The sequence below is a fragment of the Bidens hawaiensis genome, unplaced genomic scaffold, assembly GCF_021521415.1.
Source record: "Bidens hawaiensis isolate Kalapana, Puna unplaced genomic scaffold, B.hawaiensis_p1.1 tig00012745_1, whole genome shotgun sequence".
Lineage (NCBI taxonomy): Eukaryota > Viridiplantae > Streptophyta > Magnoliopsida > Asterales > Asteraceae > Bidens > Bidens hawaiensis.
The window spans coordinates 418,442-437,013 of NW_027492056.1; positions in this window are offsets into that span (position 1 = coordinate 418,442).

The following is an 18,572-nucleotide window of genomic DNA, read 5'->3' on the forward strand; positions in this document are numbered from 1 at the left end:
GGAACTTGTTCAGGTTCGGCTTGAGCTTGAGGCTGTGCTAGATTATTTGGATTTAGCTCGGGAACAGGATTCTGAATGTTCTCGTCAGCCATTTCTGTTTAATCAAGACTAAATATTAGTAAAATATTATATTCTGATTAACAAATGTATATCTCATTCGTTATAATAGTTTAAACGAATGAGACATTCGTTAAACATTAAAGTTTGTCATTCGTTACAAATAACAAATCAAACATACATTAAGACATTCATTAAAATAACGAATCTAATCTTATTATTTTAACGAATCAAATCTAATTCGTTAATCTTGTTCGTTATAAGCTTAACCAACCATTCTCTATCTTAACGAATACCTATTCGTTACTTTTAACGAATCCTATGGTCAATCGTTAACATATTAACGAATCTGGTCATCATTCGTTAAACTAATAACGAATCGGACTTGATAAATCAATTTGAATAATTAGAAGTCAATTATAATTAATTTGACAACTTTACAGTCGAAGACGACGAATGTCATCGATGAAACCCTTAATTTCCTATCACATTTCACAGTTAATCTGAACAACCATGTTCGAAAATCGGTTTAATACGATAACCAAAGATCATCAGTTATACTTTCGATCAACATATGAGTTTTGAAATGAGGTAACTGTTTGGTTTATTCAATTGACAAATTTAATCAGTTAACCCAAAATTCACCGATGAAATTCCATGAGTATCATATGATTATGATCGCCTTTACCTGTTGAACAAGAAAATGCCAATCAATTAAGCAAATAAGCAGGCAAAGGATCAGGAAAAAATTTTGCAAGAGCTCTGTTTAAGGTGATGATGAAATAGTAACAGGCGAATAAAAGGTCATTCGTCTGCCCTTGGGATTATAAACCCCAATAATTTCACATTTTTCGAGGTCATTCGTTCAATTTTGAACTAACGAATGGCCTCATTCTTTAATTAATGAACCTGATTCGTCAAGATTTTAAACGAATAGGATTCACATTCGTTAAAACTTTAACGAATAAACCTTAACTCTTCTCATTCGTTAAAATGTATAACGAATAATAGAGTCATTCGTTAAATTCTTAACGGATAATACAATTAAAATCATTCCATTCGTTAAATGTTTAGACGAATGTCTTCCATTCGTTATGCACAACGGAAGCGAATGTCTTGATAACGAATGAGAAACTCATTCGTTATGTTTAAATAAGGAAAGGCTTTACATTCGTTAAACCAATTAACGAATCACCAAATTCCTTAGCGAATGAGATACAATCTCATTTAAGGATTTAAATATTATTAAAAACCAATTAGGGTTTTTAAAGAATTAAATAATCAATTAAGCCCATTAACAATCAATTAAGCCCGTTAATGTTCTTATTGAAATACATTAAAATTACCCGATCATCCAAGAATCGGTAAGACTTAACTTAAACGGATTTTTAAATTAAAAACAATTTATACCAATTGTAAATTACGTTAAGCACGATTAACTTAAAAATTTTGGGGTATCTAATTCTTCATTCTTTATATTGTTTTGGAAATATTCGCCAGCTTGGTAAATCGAAAATAGTGCAGAAATAAAATCTTTTTGAGTTTTGAAATATTTTTCAAATTTCAAACAAAATACAGAAGTAAGACTGACTAATAAAGCAGTTCATATTTTTGTGAGTCAAGCAGGGAATCATATTGACCAAAATTTCCATCCATACTAGATTTATTTTCAGCTTTTATTATGACAGGTGTTAAGTTGATTATTGGTATTGTTGTCCACTTAAATCTTCTAACAAATTTTTCAGAATTTTCGGTGATATCTATTAATTTTTTCAATTAAGCACAAATATCATAAAGAATTAATTCAAATCTTGATTCAAGCGTAGTTTGATTTTATCCAAATCACCCCAACTTGACTTAAATCTTAGAACCAATTTGATGAAAAGTGATTATTTTTAAGTAATCATAGTCCGTAATCCCCACTACAAGATATACCCCGTTATCAAGAAATACCCTAAGGTCCGTTCCCATGGATGAGTATGCACGATTTCATCTGTCGGTTTATAGACATTGTGTCCCTTGTGGTCCGTTTCTTAATGGTAATAAGATGCGAGCAAGGGGACAATGTATGACTCACAGCGTGGTTTGATCAAGTCTATAATTCATTTTTGTACACGAAGTACTATTTGCGATCAAGTTTAGAGACTTAAGCAGTTACACTGCGGGTTCGATTTTACAAGCATTTTTAATATTCATCGAAATGAATACCAGATGTAAAACCGCATAAAGACCCAATGATATCCGGAACCTTAAAGCATCCCATCAATACAGGATTTATGGTCACAAGACCATACATCATTGAAGCGTTAACCACCAACTAGATACTTTTGCTAAAATTGTTTTCAAATTGATTAGAAGGCTTGAGTATGACCGGTTTATTACATTTCTGCCATCATTATCAAGACCTTTTATAGAACTAATCTCCCAGAGTATTTAGCAATTTATGTTTATATCACTTACTAATCCATACTTGTTTGTTAAAAGACCTACTAATAAATCAATGCAATTAAGCACACAGTCTTTTATTACTGGACTTAGGAGCAAATGATCAATATACTATCATTTTCCCTTTTTGCTTCTAAACTCATTTTGAGGAGCATTGTTTTGGATTTTCAATACTTGAATGTTTTTGGAGTTTTTAAATTTCTCTATACAAACTAAAAACACAATATTTTTTGGATTTTATATTTTACTCCCCCCCTAAAAACAACAAAAATTGAACTAAAACAAGAAAAACAAAAGAAATTGATTTAACCAATCTTTTGAATATCTTTGAAAGTTTTTAAACCATTTATACCCAGCAAATATTGAAAATGTGTTTTGTCAAATGCTTTGGTATAAAGGTTAGCCTTTTGAAAATCCGTGTGAATTTTATCAATTTAAATTAATTTCTTTTCAAAACAATCACGTATAAAGTGATAACAGATTTCAATGTGTTTGGTTTTCGAATGGTGAACCGGATTTTTGGTGATATATATAGCGGCTGAATTGTCAATAAAAATAGGAGTAGTAAGAAACTTCAAACCGTAATCTCGCAAGTGATGCTGGATTCAGAGAACTTGTGAACAGCAACTCGAGGGCGCCACATACTCTGCTTCGGCGGTAGAAGTTGAGACCATTGTCTGCTTCTTACACTGCCAGGAAACAAGCTGGTTTCCTAAGAACTGACAACCCGCTGTTGTAGACTTGAAATTGATCTTGCATCCTCCATAGTCCGAATCAGTAAAAGTGGTGAGATCAAACTTATCATCCTTGGGGTACCACAAACCGATGTCGGAATTTCCCCTCAGATAATGTAAGATGCGCTTTACTGCCGCCAGATGAGTCACTCGGGGACTCGATTGGTATCTGGCACACAAACAAACAGCAAACATGATATCAGGTCGAGATGCAGTCAAATACATAAGAGATCCGATCATCGCTCGATACAGGGTTGGATCAACGGTATCCTCCAATTCATCCGGTGATAAATTGTGATCCACGGGAAGAGGTGTCGAAGGAATTTTGCCGTCGAATATCTTGAATCGACTCAAGACATCGTTTACGTATTTGGTCTGATGGATAAAGATCCTGGAATCAGACTGGTGAACTTGCAATCCTAAGAAAAAGTTCATCTCTCCCATCGAGCTCATCTCGAATTTGGTTTGCATCGTCTTCTCGAAATCTTTACACAGGCTGTCGTTCGTCAAACCAAAAATGATGTCGTCCACATAGATTTCGACGAGGAGCAGATCATCACCCACGTTCTTATAAAACAAAGTACAATCCATAGTTCCCCTCATGAATCCACTTTCTATCAACTGGTCAGCCAACGTGCTGTACCAGGCTCTCGGGGCCTGATGTAAACCATAAAGAGCCTTGTTTAATCGATAAACACGCTCTGGAAAGTCTGGATCCTCGAAACCGGGAGGCTGCTTCACGTATACTTCTTCATGAATAGCTTCGTTTAAGAACGCTGATTTCACATCCATCTGATAAACCTTAAAGTTTTAATATGCTGCATAGGCAAGAAAAATATGTATAGCCTCCAGTCGTGCCACAGGAGCATATACTTCAGTGTAATATTTGCCTTCTTGTTGATTGTAACCAAAAACGACCAATCGTGCCTTATTTCTCACGATTACCCCACGGTCGTCCTTTTTGCACTTAAAAACCCATTTTGTTGGAATAGCCTTTTTCACACGGTCGGGTTTATCAATTAAGTCCCATACACCCAGTCAAATAAACTGTTGCAGCTCCTCCTGCATTGCCTCCACCCAAGATGGTTTCTTGAGTGCCATCGTGACACTTGTCGGTTCAATCTGTGATAGAAAGCAGGTGTATTGTGCAATACTAAGGATACCCGAAGAGTGCAAATCCGCATAAGCACAAACTATCGAATCCTCAGTAGGAGATAAGTTACACTCAACTTGTTCATCACATACATTAGCTAATTGGTGTCTTGTACGAACTCCATCATTCACATCACCAATTATCCGTTCCTGCGGATGATTAGAATGAATACTTCAGGAAGAATTAACAGGTACAGATACGTTATCACCTAGATTGGTGATATTTTCCTCTGTCGTGTCTAAAGAGACAGTTGGTGAGGCATCATCACTTAGAATAGGCTCGTTTGTGTCTGTAGCTTCATCTAATGGAACTGATAATTAATCAACAAAATCAGCTTCATCGGAAGACTCAGAAACCTCATTTGACGTTTCTGATACATTAGGAGAGTCATCTACATCAATCGAAGAAGACCTTGAAATAGGAAGACATTGTTCTTTCAAATAAGATCTAATGAAATCTTCAGGTACTTCCTCAACTATTGATGTAAACAAATTAAATAACACGTCGTAATCGAACATCCAATCGGGACCCGTACCGGTTGGAGGAGTAGTATAACTTTGGCAATCAATGTGATACCATTCTTCCACACAACCAGAAGAGATATTGAAGATCCGTTTCTTAGGAGAATTGCATCCCAAAAAATAACCTCAAAAGCTTTCTCATCAAACTTTCCAGCATCTCTCTTCAAGACAGTACACGGACACCCGAACGGTTCCAAATACTTTAAGTTCGGCTTACGATTGTTCAGAAGCTCATAACTTGTCTTCTTGAACCTTTTTACAGTTAGTACGCGATTCAGTGTGTAGCATGCTGTATTCACAGCTTCGTTCCAGAATTGAACAGGTAGCTTAGAATCAGCAAGCATTGTTCTCGCAGCTTCTATCAACATACGATTCTTTCTTTCAGACACTCCGTTTTGTTGAGGAACATAAGGCGCACTATATTCCCGATGAATTCCTTTCTGAATGCAGAAGAAATCCAATACATTATTCTTAAATTCAATTCCATTATCACTTTGTATTCGTCTCAATTTCAGTTTGTAAAGTGATTCAATTTTCGTGATAAGATTTTGAATTAAGATAGGCGTCTAATCTTTTGACCCCATAAATAGAACCTATGAGTATCGTGAGAAATCATCAGGAACCACCGAGCAGTACAGATTACCAACTATACTAGCACGATTCACTGGACCAAAGAGATCCATATGAAGTCGTTCTATTGGTGTATCAATCGAGTTAAGTGATTTGCTCAGATGTGATTTCTTCTTTTGTTTCCCCGTTTTGCATGCAACGCAATGCTCATTGATCTTGAAGTTCTTAAATGAAACACCATCCACCAATTCATTTGAAATGAGAAAATTCATCTTGCGTATGTGAATATGTCCCATGCGTTGATGCCAAAGGATAGAGTCCTTTTCTGTTGCTTTTGACATGAAACATGTAGTCGAGGGTGAAACAGTTACGTTACAACTCATGTCTATTACATAAATATCATTTGATCGAGATGATCTCATGACAACCATGTCTTCAGGAATCGTGTATCCCGGTTGAAGGATAACACATTCCTTATCTGTGAAAATTGTGGTAAACTTTTTATCATATATCTGTGATACACTCAACAGATTATGATCCACCTTTTCACAACAATTAACTTTTTCAAACGTCACTTTCCCGTTTGAAACTTCTCCCTCCTTTGTAATCATCCTGCCGTTGTTACCAGCAAATGCCACATAACCCCCTTGAATATCTTTGACGTTATTTAGAAGGTCCAGGTTGCCAGTGATATGCCGAGAACATCCACTATCCAATATCCACTTGTGACTTGACACGGATCTAGATGAACTCTGCATGAAAAGGTAAAGAGATTAGTTCAAAAAGGCAACCCAAGCCTTAGTCTTGGGCTCTCCCTTTGATACTTTCGGAGAAAAAGATAAATTAACACTGGTATTCGGCGCTTGAGAATAGGTGACAGGTTTCTTGTTTTTCTTCTTTAAATAATCGTCATGTATGATTCCCGAATCAGTGTTCTTACAAATTGGTTGAGCACGGTCAACAAATTTGTTTGATACATTAAGCGCTTCAACCCGAACTACTTTCTTCGGATTAACATTTGAATACATTATCATACATTCATCAACTTGATTTTCTTTTAAATTTTGAAACAAATCAGTCTTTTGAGTTGTAGAATGTTTGATATCTTTTATCTTTACTTTACATCTTTTTGAAACATGACCAGGTTCACCACACTTGAAACATAACCGAGAATCCAAAAATTTGAGTGGTGGACTACTTGTCTTGTTTGGTAGCAAAGATTGATTAATATCAACTTTGGGTTTTTCAAATGTTACCGACTTTAGAACTTCATGTTTCAAACCCTTTTTGTTTTTATAAAATTCAAGATTTGTTGAATTCGAAGAATTTTTCAATCCTGAAGATTTGACAAATTTAATGTGTTTGAAAACATTACTTTGAGATTTCACTTGAACATTAGCAGATTTTGATTGATAGAATTTTTGTTCAAGTTCGGTAACTTTTGAAGTGTCATCCTGATATACACTTTCAATCATTTCGGGTTTGAGAAGGTTCAACGGAACTTCCTTGTCCGAAAAGACTTTGGATAAACCCTTTAATTTAAATACATTCCCATTTGAAGAAACAGACTGAGGATTGACGAATTTCATCAACTCCTCATCAGTCACAGTTGGTTTATCTGACTTCTTCGGTTTAGGAATTACATTAGGAATTTTCACTGAATTACCCAAAGGATTTGAGCCATAAACGGCTTACTCAAACTCTTCAGGTTCACACAGAATATGATTGTCAACAGGTATATTCTTGTTTTTGACAATTTCATCTGGTTCAGACAACTCCTCGATAGAACCGTCCAATTCATTTTTGATAAATACAACTTTACTTTTGATATGAATCTATTCTCGAGTAGTTTTGGTTGAACGAACATCCTCAGATTCAACAGTAAGCATTTCTGAACATTTTTCCACATCGGGAATGCTATTGTAATCTTCTTTAAAAGGAGGAGGAATCTCGACATATCCCAAACCCGTTTTTTCATTTTTCTTATGAGAATTGTTTACTTCAATGATCTAACAAAAATGAGGAATCTCGAAATTTTCCAAGTTTATTTTTAAGTTCCATAACTTCATTTTCAAGATTTGAAATGCAGGTTCAGAGTCTTAGAATCTCCTTAAAATGTTGATCAACCACAATGATCTTACATTGAATCTCAACTTTGAGATCATGATTGCTTTCAAACGGATTTTGAATTTTTAGAGTAGATTGTTCTAGTAATTTGGATTTCTGTCTATAGCATTCATTGATCATAAAGTGATCTTTTGTGAGAGTAGTGTTCTGATTTAACGTTCTTTCAAGTTTAGCTTTAAGATAAGCACATTCAGAACACTCAATCACAGCAGTTGAGGGTTCATATACATTAACTTGAGGAGTATGACATACCTCTTCGATCTTAGCCATACAAGCATAAGATTTAACTTGATCTTGGATTGACTTATCAGATCCAATTTGCACAGATAAACTCTGATCAGAATCAGTTTCAAAGTCAGAGAAGTCACTTTCTTCAGATAAATTGTCACTGCTTGCATCTTCAAACTTCTCAACTGGTTCAAAAACAGCAAGGTTGGCCTGATTTCCTAACAACCTTTGAGACCAGTCTAAACCATTATTTGCTACAAGAGCTTGAGTGTTGTTTGACTTATTCTTGTCAGCTTCTGATGAACTTCTTTTACTTTGTTAACTTCCCGATGAATTCTTACTTGGAGATCTCTCAGCATTGCGTGGACCTGAATACTCTTTTCTTGGTTTATCACATTCTTTGGCAAAGTGGTCAAAGTCCCCGCAATTATAACACTTGACCTTTAGTTTATCAATACCAACTCGCTTGTTAAGAGTAGGAAGGTCTTTTCCGGTTATTTGCATAAACCTTTTAACCTTTCTGACAATCATTGCCATATTCCATTTGAGATCCATCAGTTTAAGATCATCGGGATCAATCTGGTCGTAGTCTTCATCGGTCAACTCACTTGTTGCAATCTTGGTAGCAACCAGTTGTTCATATGAAGTCATGAATGCACACACAAAAGCCAATTGTTGTTCAGCTTCTTGTAGATTTACTTTTGGCAAAGAACTTGATGCATTGGCAGTTGACTCGGATTTAGCACCCGTTGCCATAAAGCATACATTAGGTGAGCTGTTTACATTAGAGGTCTCATCTTGAGCTTGAGAAAAGAAAGCATTAATTGGACCAGAACTTGAAGAATTGTTTGCTGGCATTGCACCCCCATAAAGTGAAGGATTCTGGGTTTGATTATCCTTCAATGAGTTTTGGCACTTCAACTCAAATTCTCTTTCTTCTATTTTGTTAATGAATTGCACGGCAGTAAGCTCCGTGTTACGAAAGAAACCGTTCTCTTTTAACACAAACAGGAAAGTAGAATATGATGATGGCAATGCTTTATTCAGTGTATCAATTTTATCGGCTTCAGTTGGCTCAAGATTTACACTTGCCATTTCCACAACAAGATGACTAAAACGATTAATCATCTCTTCTACAGTTTCATTCTTCATCAAGATAATGTTTTTAAACTGAAACTTTACCAGAGTTTTCTTACTCTCAAGCGTATTACCCAAGCTTCTTCTTTTCAGAGTATCAAAAAGAGATGCACAAATCTTTATAGTGCTGTATTGATGAAAGATCTGCTCAGGCAAAGCCATTGTAAGAGTCGAATAAACTTTCGTCTCATTCTCAAAATCTTTCAGTTCTTATGCTTCATAATGCTTAAATTCATTTGGAGTCCAACCCATATTGTCACTACCAACAAGAGGTGCTGCATAAATAACATCGAGATACCATACGCTGCTTGGATGCACTGATCCCAAATGAGCACGAAACCTCGGTTCCCAACGAGCAAAATCTGAAATTTTCAGAAGTTTAGGACACTTCTTGTGACTACCAATCTCGTTGTCTATCGTCAGCATTTGTTGCATTAAAGCATTCTGGGATGCTAATGCATAGAATGAAGCATTCTGAGAAGCTATGAGATAACACTTTTGAAACTCAGAGGACTAAACTTGTAAACACTTAAAACTTATGGTTACTATTCAAATGAATGAGAGAACAGTAACGAATGTGAGGTGCAACAAGTAACGAATGAAAGATATTCGTTAAAGATTCAAGTGAATGTGAATTTTGACGAATGTTAATAACGAATGAGAATATTGTTCAGACGAATGGTGAATGAGTTTAGCGAATGTGAAATATAGCGAATGTGTATCACGAATGGAGAATGAATAGCAAATGGGATTAACGAATAGCGAATGGGAATGACGAATATGTTTAGCGAATATGTTTCACTATTAACGAATGTGGTTTCAGCGAAAGTGAAAGATTAACGAATGAGTAGTTAAGGATTAGCGAATGAGCAGTTAACGGTTAACGAATCAGTCTTCATCCATTAACGAAACAGAACTCATATCTTCATACATTCAAAAACTCATATCTCAGTCCAAACATGTCCGATATCCCTCTACTCTATATCAATCGACTCGTAAACACAATTCCGAACTTGATTACACTCGTCCGCATTCACAAACCTCACCAGAAACTATCAATTTTCAATTTCATTAAACACAAGTCCGTAACACTCAAACTCCTTCAATCAAACATCAATTCCACTCAATTCAAACTTAATTCGAGCCAAATCCTCAGTTATCTAACTTCAATTACTTTAATCTTAGTCCAAAGCAACTAGAACAGTCCAATTTCTAGAATACACGAACCTTTGTTTTTATCAAAATCAATTAAAACTTGAATAAGATCAATTCATCATGAATCTAAGCCAATACATGATGAATTATACACGTTAAACAACGAGCAACATCGAACATCAGATCACTAGCTCTGATACCACTTGATTGTGCCTATTCGGATCTAGATCTTGTGATGACATCGATGAGTTCGTTGTGTATGTATACGGTTAAGCTTTGATTACTTTAACTGTGTGTAGTGTGTGTGTTGAGAGTGAATTCCGACAGAGTAACGAGGCTTAGAGGAAAATGATAAGAACTGCTACAATAATGAATATCTTACAGAGTATTTATAGGGGATGACCACATTCGTTAAGTTAACACTTAACGAATGTGTCATTCATTACTCTAAACCATACGAATGTGTTACTCATTCGTTATACATTTAACCCTAACGAATCACCCTCATTCGTTATCTCATTTGTTAATCAAGGTTAATGAATGAGCTTACATTTAATACGAATGTGTTACATTCGTTACAGGGTAACGAATGTAACTTACAATAGAGCGAATGGCCAATATTACATTAAAGCCCCTACAATATAAGATATTACATTAATAACCTAATAAAAACCGAGATGTACAAAACATGTATCAACAGTATTGAAACATTTCTAATTATCAAAAAAACAAAACAAAACAAACCATCAAGAATTAGTCACCCCCAAGATTATAACCTACATCCAACATACGAGTAGCAAGGCAACAAACTATCTACGAGACCACTTGTTTTTCTTGCTTTAACTACTATTTAAGTATGGATGATTACTATAAAATATAGGTTTAATTAATTGAGATAAAAAAAGGGTTATAATTAAATGTCATTACTTTCAAAACTTGTTGCATAATTAGTCTTTGCATTAAATTTTTGTTTATAAAAAATAAATGTTCAGTGTGACAAACGATAAAAATTTAATTTGCTTGTTTCGTTGTTGCAATGTACCCACTACCATATGTATGATTAGGTAATTTATTTGTTCTTTTATTTCTCTAATTGTGAAATCTTCTCTTCGTCGTCATTAATATCCTCTTTCCTCTTGCTCGATCATGCCCAAAATCTCTCCCTTTAAGAATGTTGTTGTTGGACCAGTTCCATCATCACTATTCCTTATTGCCTATCAAAACATATATGTATGCTCTTATTTCTCTCTCCTTATAGGCTTGTATGTGTTTGGTTGGAAATGCAGCCCATATTTCAGCTTTAATTTTAAAGGTGGTGGTGCTTCTTAACGTGAATTATTTTTAGTGTAATTGAATTTTGATGTAGGAAGTTTTGAGGTGTTTAAACTTGTTGCCTTTTACTTGGCATGTTTCCCATTGTTTGTGTTTGTAGTCATTATTACCGCTAATTCTTAATTTTTTTGGATTTGATTTTGTTTCAAGTTATTGGTATTGATATTCTGTGTATGATATAAGGTTTGGTGGTTTAGACATTTCTCTTTGTTACATTTTATGTTAGGGTTTTGATTGGGTATGGGTGATTATCATTATAGATTTAGATTACACTTCAGTTTAAGAGAGTAGTGTTCTAATATGTTTTAGTGTGTGTCCCAATCCAAGTTGTCGTCTATCACCTTGAATTGGTGACTAGAAATTGCAAGTTTGTTTACGACACAAACTTGTATCCTTTTATTAGAGATAAGAAGGGCAGCGAAGAAGGGAAATGGGTGAAAGAAATCAAGACATGAGGTGGTGTTGAAAGGTGTCATGATGATTATGGTAGTGTGTGTGGACATGGGTCACTTTTTATTTAAAAAAATAAAATAATAACGTAAACACTAACGATACTCGCGTTAGTAATGAGAAATAAAGTAGTACAATACCATTTACAAAACGAATAAATTGAATATAAAATATGATTTTTCTCTCCATATTCAAAATTAATATGCTCCGATGTCTTTAGCGGGTTCTTTAACGGGTCTTCATATACTATCCTTGTCTTGTGTCATCATCACATTTGGTCTTCGACTAAGCACCTTGACTACAACAAAAAAGCAAACAAAATATTGACGGTTGTGGCTGAGGATTCGTGTTAAACACGGGTCCCTTAAAACAGATTTCGGGTCTCTACTAAAGAGTCCGTCTGTTTCCCAGGGTACAACAGCCGAAGCAGTATGTACTGTCGGGGAAGGCCATGCGCCCGAGGTTACACCGGGTAGATTAGTGTATTAGAACTTGGAAAGATGAATATAAATTTTAAAGAGTACTCCTCTTTAATTATTCATGGAAGAAAGAAATATGTTATGTTTCTTTGGTTGGTGTGATTCGTTGAAGCTTCATCTTTTCTTCTTTATAAAATGAACCTTTTATATTCATTACGTAAGAACACAAACCATAAATTTTGTGTCAATTAATCATGCCATAAACAAGAGTTAATTAGCATATTAAATTGTAATAAAAAAGGACTCTTGAAATGTTTTTAATAGGTTACATGAACCATCAATTTGAAGACAAGATATCATTGGTCATAACATGATTAGTGACATTGCATTATTTACATCGACCACACATTCGATATCTCATTCATTATTATATTAGTAAAAACACATTTTACTAAATTTTCCAACAATCCCCCACATGAATGGAGATCGATCAATACACATAAAATTTCCAATATAACCTCGACAGTTGAGTATTGCAGGATAGGTAGATGTTAGCTTTGAACCTTCCTTTGTGAAGCATACTTAGTCTCCTAGTGGTTAGTAGACGCGATGTCCTTGAACAAACCCCCATTTGTGTAGACGACAATAAACTTCACACAATACTCTCCCTAGCCGGGCACATCCCCTCATTGTCGTGTCCTTTATGGTCCTGGAACACTAGCCTGGTTCTACGAAAGCTCTAGGAATTGCGCACCCCACAATTTCATTCGAAGCGACCTCACTTCTCTTTCACATAGGTGATTATCCACAAATCATTAAAAGCATTAAGGCTATAATGATTTACACAAATCATTAACCATATATTATGCTTAGCCTCATAACATGTCACTGTTGTTATAGGAATGAACTAGGAAGTAACTAGACTCCCTTTAAAATTTTGAAGGATATATACATCAGCTTATGTGTTAACTTATACATAAGCTATGCCCCCACAGCGACCACCCTTAGATATATAATTAGGTTGTCCTATTGAACTTAGATCTTGGGATCTCCAGTCAACTAAGTTAGGTTTTCCTTTATATACCCTTTTTAATGGGCTTTAGTCTCATTCCGTAACTTGATCTCTACTAAACCCTCGGGTTGTTGGATCCATAACATTATCTTTGACTTTGTCTAGTCACTACAGATAACTTGCGTAGTTGAGATCAGTTGTCATGATGTGTTCTTAAATTATAAGTTAATTTTCCTATTGTCAACTTTCTAAGACTATAACCTCAGTGGCTACCTGAATCTGGTTATAATATTTGTCTTTTCAAGATACACTTATCATTAAGGCAAACACATCTCCATTATGTACTCCGACCTTTTTGTGCTCCACTTAGTCGTGTGTTTGCAATGTTAGATTGCTTTACAATAATCCTGTGACAATCGTCAATTTCAGGTTAACTCCGTTAACTCAACTCCATCAATTCAAACTTAAGATCATAAAATCTTTAACGCACACTTCATTACATTTAAACTAGGGTTTAAATGACGCTTAACACTTACTACGTGTGTAGTCTTTCGGGATTTGCACCGAAACGCAAACGAGTTGACGCAAACGATTGATAAATAAACGAAAAACGTCAACATAATAATTATGTGATAATAATGTGTTAACATATGTGTTACTTGATTATATTGTGTGTAATGCTAAACAAGAAACAAGAACTAAGTTAGTTAAGTTAGAAAAACAACACTTGAAAGTAGAGGGACTTGAGTGTAACTTGTGTGTCTATAAATATAACCTTAAAAATAAAACCCTAACTATTATTATTATTATTATTATTATTATTATTATTCCCAACCCGATCGCCCCCCCCCCCTCCCACTTCATCCTTGCTGCCGTCCACTTCCACACACACATACATCAAGAAATCAAGCGTTTAATCCAAGAACTAGGTGCTAGGAAGGTATAATTGATCATCCTTTACATTCTTGTTGATTGATTTTGATGTTTGTTGGGTTAATAACAAACCCTAGGCTGCCGATTTTGAGTGTATACATAGCTAACATGATTGTTGTTATTTGGATGATGATTTGATAAACTAGATTGAATCTTGTTGTATGGTGATTGTTGTGTCTTTGATTTGAGTTCAAACACAAACCCTAATCTTGTATGTAATGTGAAATTGATGTGCATGGATGGTTTTTATGGGTCTAGAGGGTTATATGGATGCATGATAGTTCATAGATTGTTATTATGTTGAGTTTGGATGTAAACAGATTCTGGACAGAATGTGTATACGATGTTTAAGTGACTGTAACGAAGTGTAAACGTGAAAATTGGTTGAGATTGTGGGTACTGCCGTAAACTTGGTTGAGTCTAGTTTCTATAAAGTATAATTTTGTAATTTTTGGACAAGTAGAAGTTTACTTTTATGATTTTACAAAAACGTTGTGCAAAGCTGAGCTGTTAGACCTGCTGTTAGGTTATGTTGTAAATGTTATATCTCATGAACTACGAGACCAATTGGGTTGGTTCCACTTCTGGAAGTTGACTCATTGAGTTAGGAACCAAACCCAAGTGGTCTTGCATTTATTGGATTTTTCGTTTAACGGGAATTGCAAATAACATTCTGTTGTGCATGAATCTGACTGTTATGAGTTTGCTGTAATGATTTGATGATTGTGAGAAAACTATGAGGAATAAAAATGTAATAAAATATGTTCTGGAAACCTAAGACATATGTGCTTCTGTGATGATTTTTGGTAAATTAATTGAGATGCTATGATCGGTGAATTAGTACAATCTTTCTAGTAGGATTTCTGTCTCGGTGAAACTAGCTGCTGAGTTGTGTAAAAATGCATGAAATATGATATTTGTTATATAATTGTTATATTTTGACCAAAACACCCTTGCGGGGAATAGTTGCTATTTGATTGCCATGATTTGACCAAATTGCCCTTATGGGGAATAATGGCTAGTTAATTGTTATTTGTTGACCAAAATGCCCTTACGGGGAATAATTGCTAGTAATGTACGTTATGAATACATGACACGTATATGATTGCTTACACATGTGATGTGTCACAAAAACACTTGTGAAAGTCACACACGATTCACAAACGAAACACGAAACATGTTATGTGCATAGGTATTATGTGCCGGGTCTAGAGACTCGATAATATTCCGACACTTAGAAAAATCTCTTTGTTGTTTTAGAACGTTAGAGAGAGTTTTTCGGTGACGCGCATCTTGGTGATTTATTTTGGGAAATTCTTCGCAAACAGTGAGTTTCACTTTCCCCTCTTTAAACTGTTTTCAAACGTTTTTCACTTGGGGGAGATAACATACTCCACAACGCATTTAAGATTTTGTTATAAATTATATATCACTTGTAAAGGCTAAGTGGCAAACGAAACATTTGAAGTCCAACACATCGAACCGGTTAATATTTAGAATAGCGAGTCACTGTTGAGTAGTACTACTGGGTTTGACAAACCCCACCCAACGCTAAACTCGACTGGAGGTCGAGCGGGTGTAATTTTGGCTAACACGTACCATGGTCTGGAGGACCTGGTGACAAGGCACTTACTAAACGAGTCAGCTTCGGTGTCGAACACTTAGTAATACTTGTTGTATAGATTAGCTACCTATCGATATATAATTTGACATAACACTATCTGGTAACGCAAAACGCGGTAACGTGGTTACGCAAAACGCTTAACGCAAAACGCCGTAACGTGGTTACGCAAAACGCTTAACGCAAAACGCTGTAACGTGGTTACGCAAAACGCTTAATGTAAAACGCTGAACGCAAACGCTAAACGATTTATTTTATATAACTTGTGAACTCACCAACCTTGTGTTGACACTTTTAGTATGTTATTCTCACGTAGCCGAGGCGGGCGCGCGGTTTAGGAACATGCATTGTGTGATAAACTTTTAACTATGCAAACTTGTTTTAACTGTTATCCTTGGTTTTTAAATCGTCCTGCGTGACGTAACATCGTTCTATGGTTTTACGCTTCCGCACTTATTTTCATTTAAACGTTTTTTATGGTTTGATTATAACTGATGATTCCGATCCTGTTAGTTCACACCCTCTGACGGTAAAACTCCGTTAGTGGATTTTGAGGGTGTGACAGATTGGTATCAGAGCCATTGGTTATAGCGAACTAGAAGCTGCATGCATACTAGACTATAACAGCGACGACCCATTAGTTATAATGATACGCACTGCATAGGTTTGTGTAGTCTTGTAATCTTATCTCTTTACCTCTTTCACTCATACGCGCGCGCATACACGGCTTACCTGTAGGAATGTCGACGCCACCCTCATCATCATCCGATTCGATGACTCATGCTCACGGGAAGGAACCACAGTTACCTACCGCATCGCCACCCCGAGTAGTCCCGGAACTCGAAGCTCCCGCACCGAAGAGGTACCGCCTATCCGGAGGCATTTACGAAAACGACGTTAGCTGGGATTGGTACCCTAACATGATCAGACGTATGGTCTATCGCGAACAAGTTCCCCCGTTGCCTCACCCGAACCACCCTGCTTATCCCAACACCCTACCACCCATAACCGAACCTGTAGAGAGAGTTCTCGCAGCTGTTGTTTCATGCTTGGAGCGTGACGTGGGTTACATGCGCTATACGAGGGAGAACGTTTCCAGAATGTTAAAAGACGGAACCGAGACTAAGGAGGAGATTGCCCGCATGGCAGCGGCAATGAAAGATATGCAAGAGACTAGTGAGCAACAGATGAAGGTTATGATGAAGATGCAAGCTGAGGTGATAGACTTGAAAGAGCAACTCCAAGAAGCAAGGACCGAACCGAGATAACTCTAGAGCGTTGCGATGTCTTACAAATGCAACTTGCTCAGAATGCAGCCGAACCTGAGGCAGAGCCTGAGGCCGAGCCTGGGGCAGAGCCTGAAGTAGAACCTGAAGAAGATCCCAAAGAGGAGCCTGAGGAAGATCCCGAGGAAGATCCCGAGGAGGAACCCGAAGAAGAACCGGAGGAAGAACCGGCTGAGGAGGAGGCACACTCAGAGGTGTCCTCAGATGACGACATCTAGTAATGATGACACTTAGATGGAGGGGTTATCTCCATCCGAACTATTATTTTTCTATGATTTTAAGGATTGATTGGAAATACTTTGTAGCGAATACAATGGTTTTAATCATGAATTTTTTTTAGACTAATATATGGTTGTGATGTGATGTTGTTTCTTACTTTCTTTCTTACCTATCTTTTTATTACATGTATGGTGTGTTGTATATGAAAGAAAAATTCATGTTTAACATTTTATACTGTGATTCAAGGAAATGGCTGGAAGAAACGCTGGACGAGGACGTGGTAACATCAGCATGACTGCAGCTGAACTCCAAACTTTGCTGAACGACCATATTGCGGCCGCTTTAGCCGCACACGTTCAGAATCAAGCTGGAGGTCCGAGTGGAACGTGTACCTTCAAGAACTACCTTGACTGCAAGCCCAGTACGTTTAAGGGCACTGAGGGAGCTATAGGCTTCCTGCGTTGGGCTGAGAAGGCCGAGTCGGCCTTTGAGATGTGTAATTTTCCCCCTGCCAGTAGGGTCAAATTCTCTGCTGGGACACTTGAGGATTCCGCCCTCACTTGGTGGAATTCAAACGTCCAGATCCTTGGGTTGGAACTGGCTAACGCGATGAACTGGGAGGAGTTCAAAAACTTGATGCGAGAGGAGTATTGTCCGAGAGAAGAGATTTCAAAGTTAGAATCAGAATTTTGGTCGTTGAAGATGGTGGGTTCGGAAATCGAAGCCTACACTACTCGTTCGCACGAGTTGGCTGTGATGTGTCCGCGGATGGTGGATCCGCCGAGCAAGAGGATAGAAATGTACATTGATGGATTAGCACCGCAGATTCAGGGCATGGTGACGTCTTCCAGGCCAGCCACGATCCAACAAGCGATCTGTTTAGCTCACAAACTGACGGATCAGTCTGTGACCCAAGGTGCGTTACCACCTAGGGGTTCGACCACTAAAGCCCGTGACAATCCGAGTAATGACAACGTCAGCAACAGCAACAGTAACCAGAGCAGCGGGAAGAGGAAGTTTGACAACACCAGATCTTCATCCTCGAACCTCCCACCGCAACAACACTACCGTAAGCCCGAATTCACTCGGAGCTTTAACACTCAGAATCACAACAACAACAACAACGGTAGCGGGCAGGTTTCGAGCGGATATGCTGGGAAATATCCAAAGTGC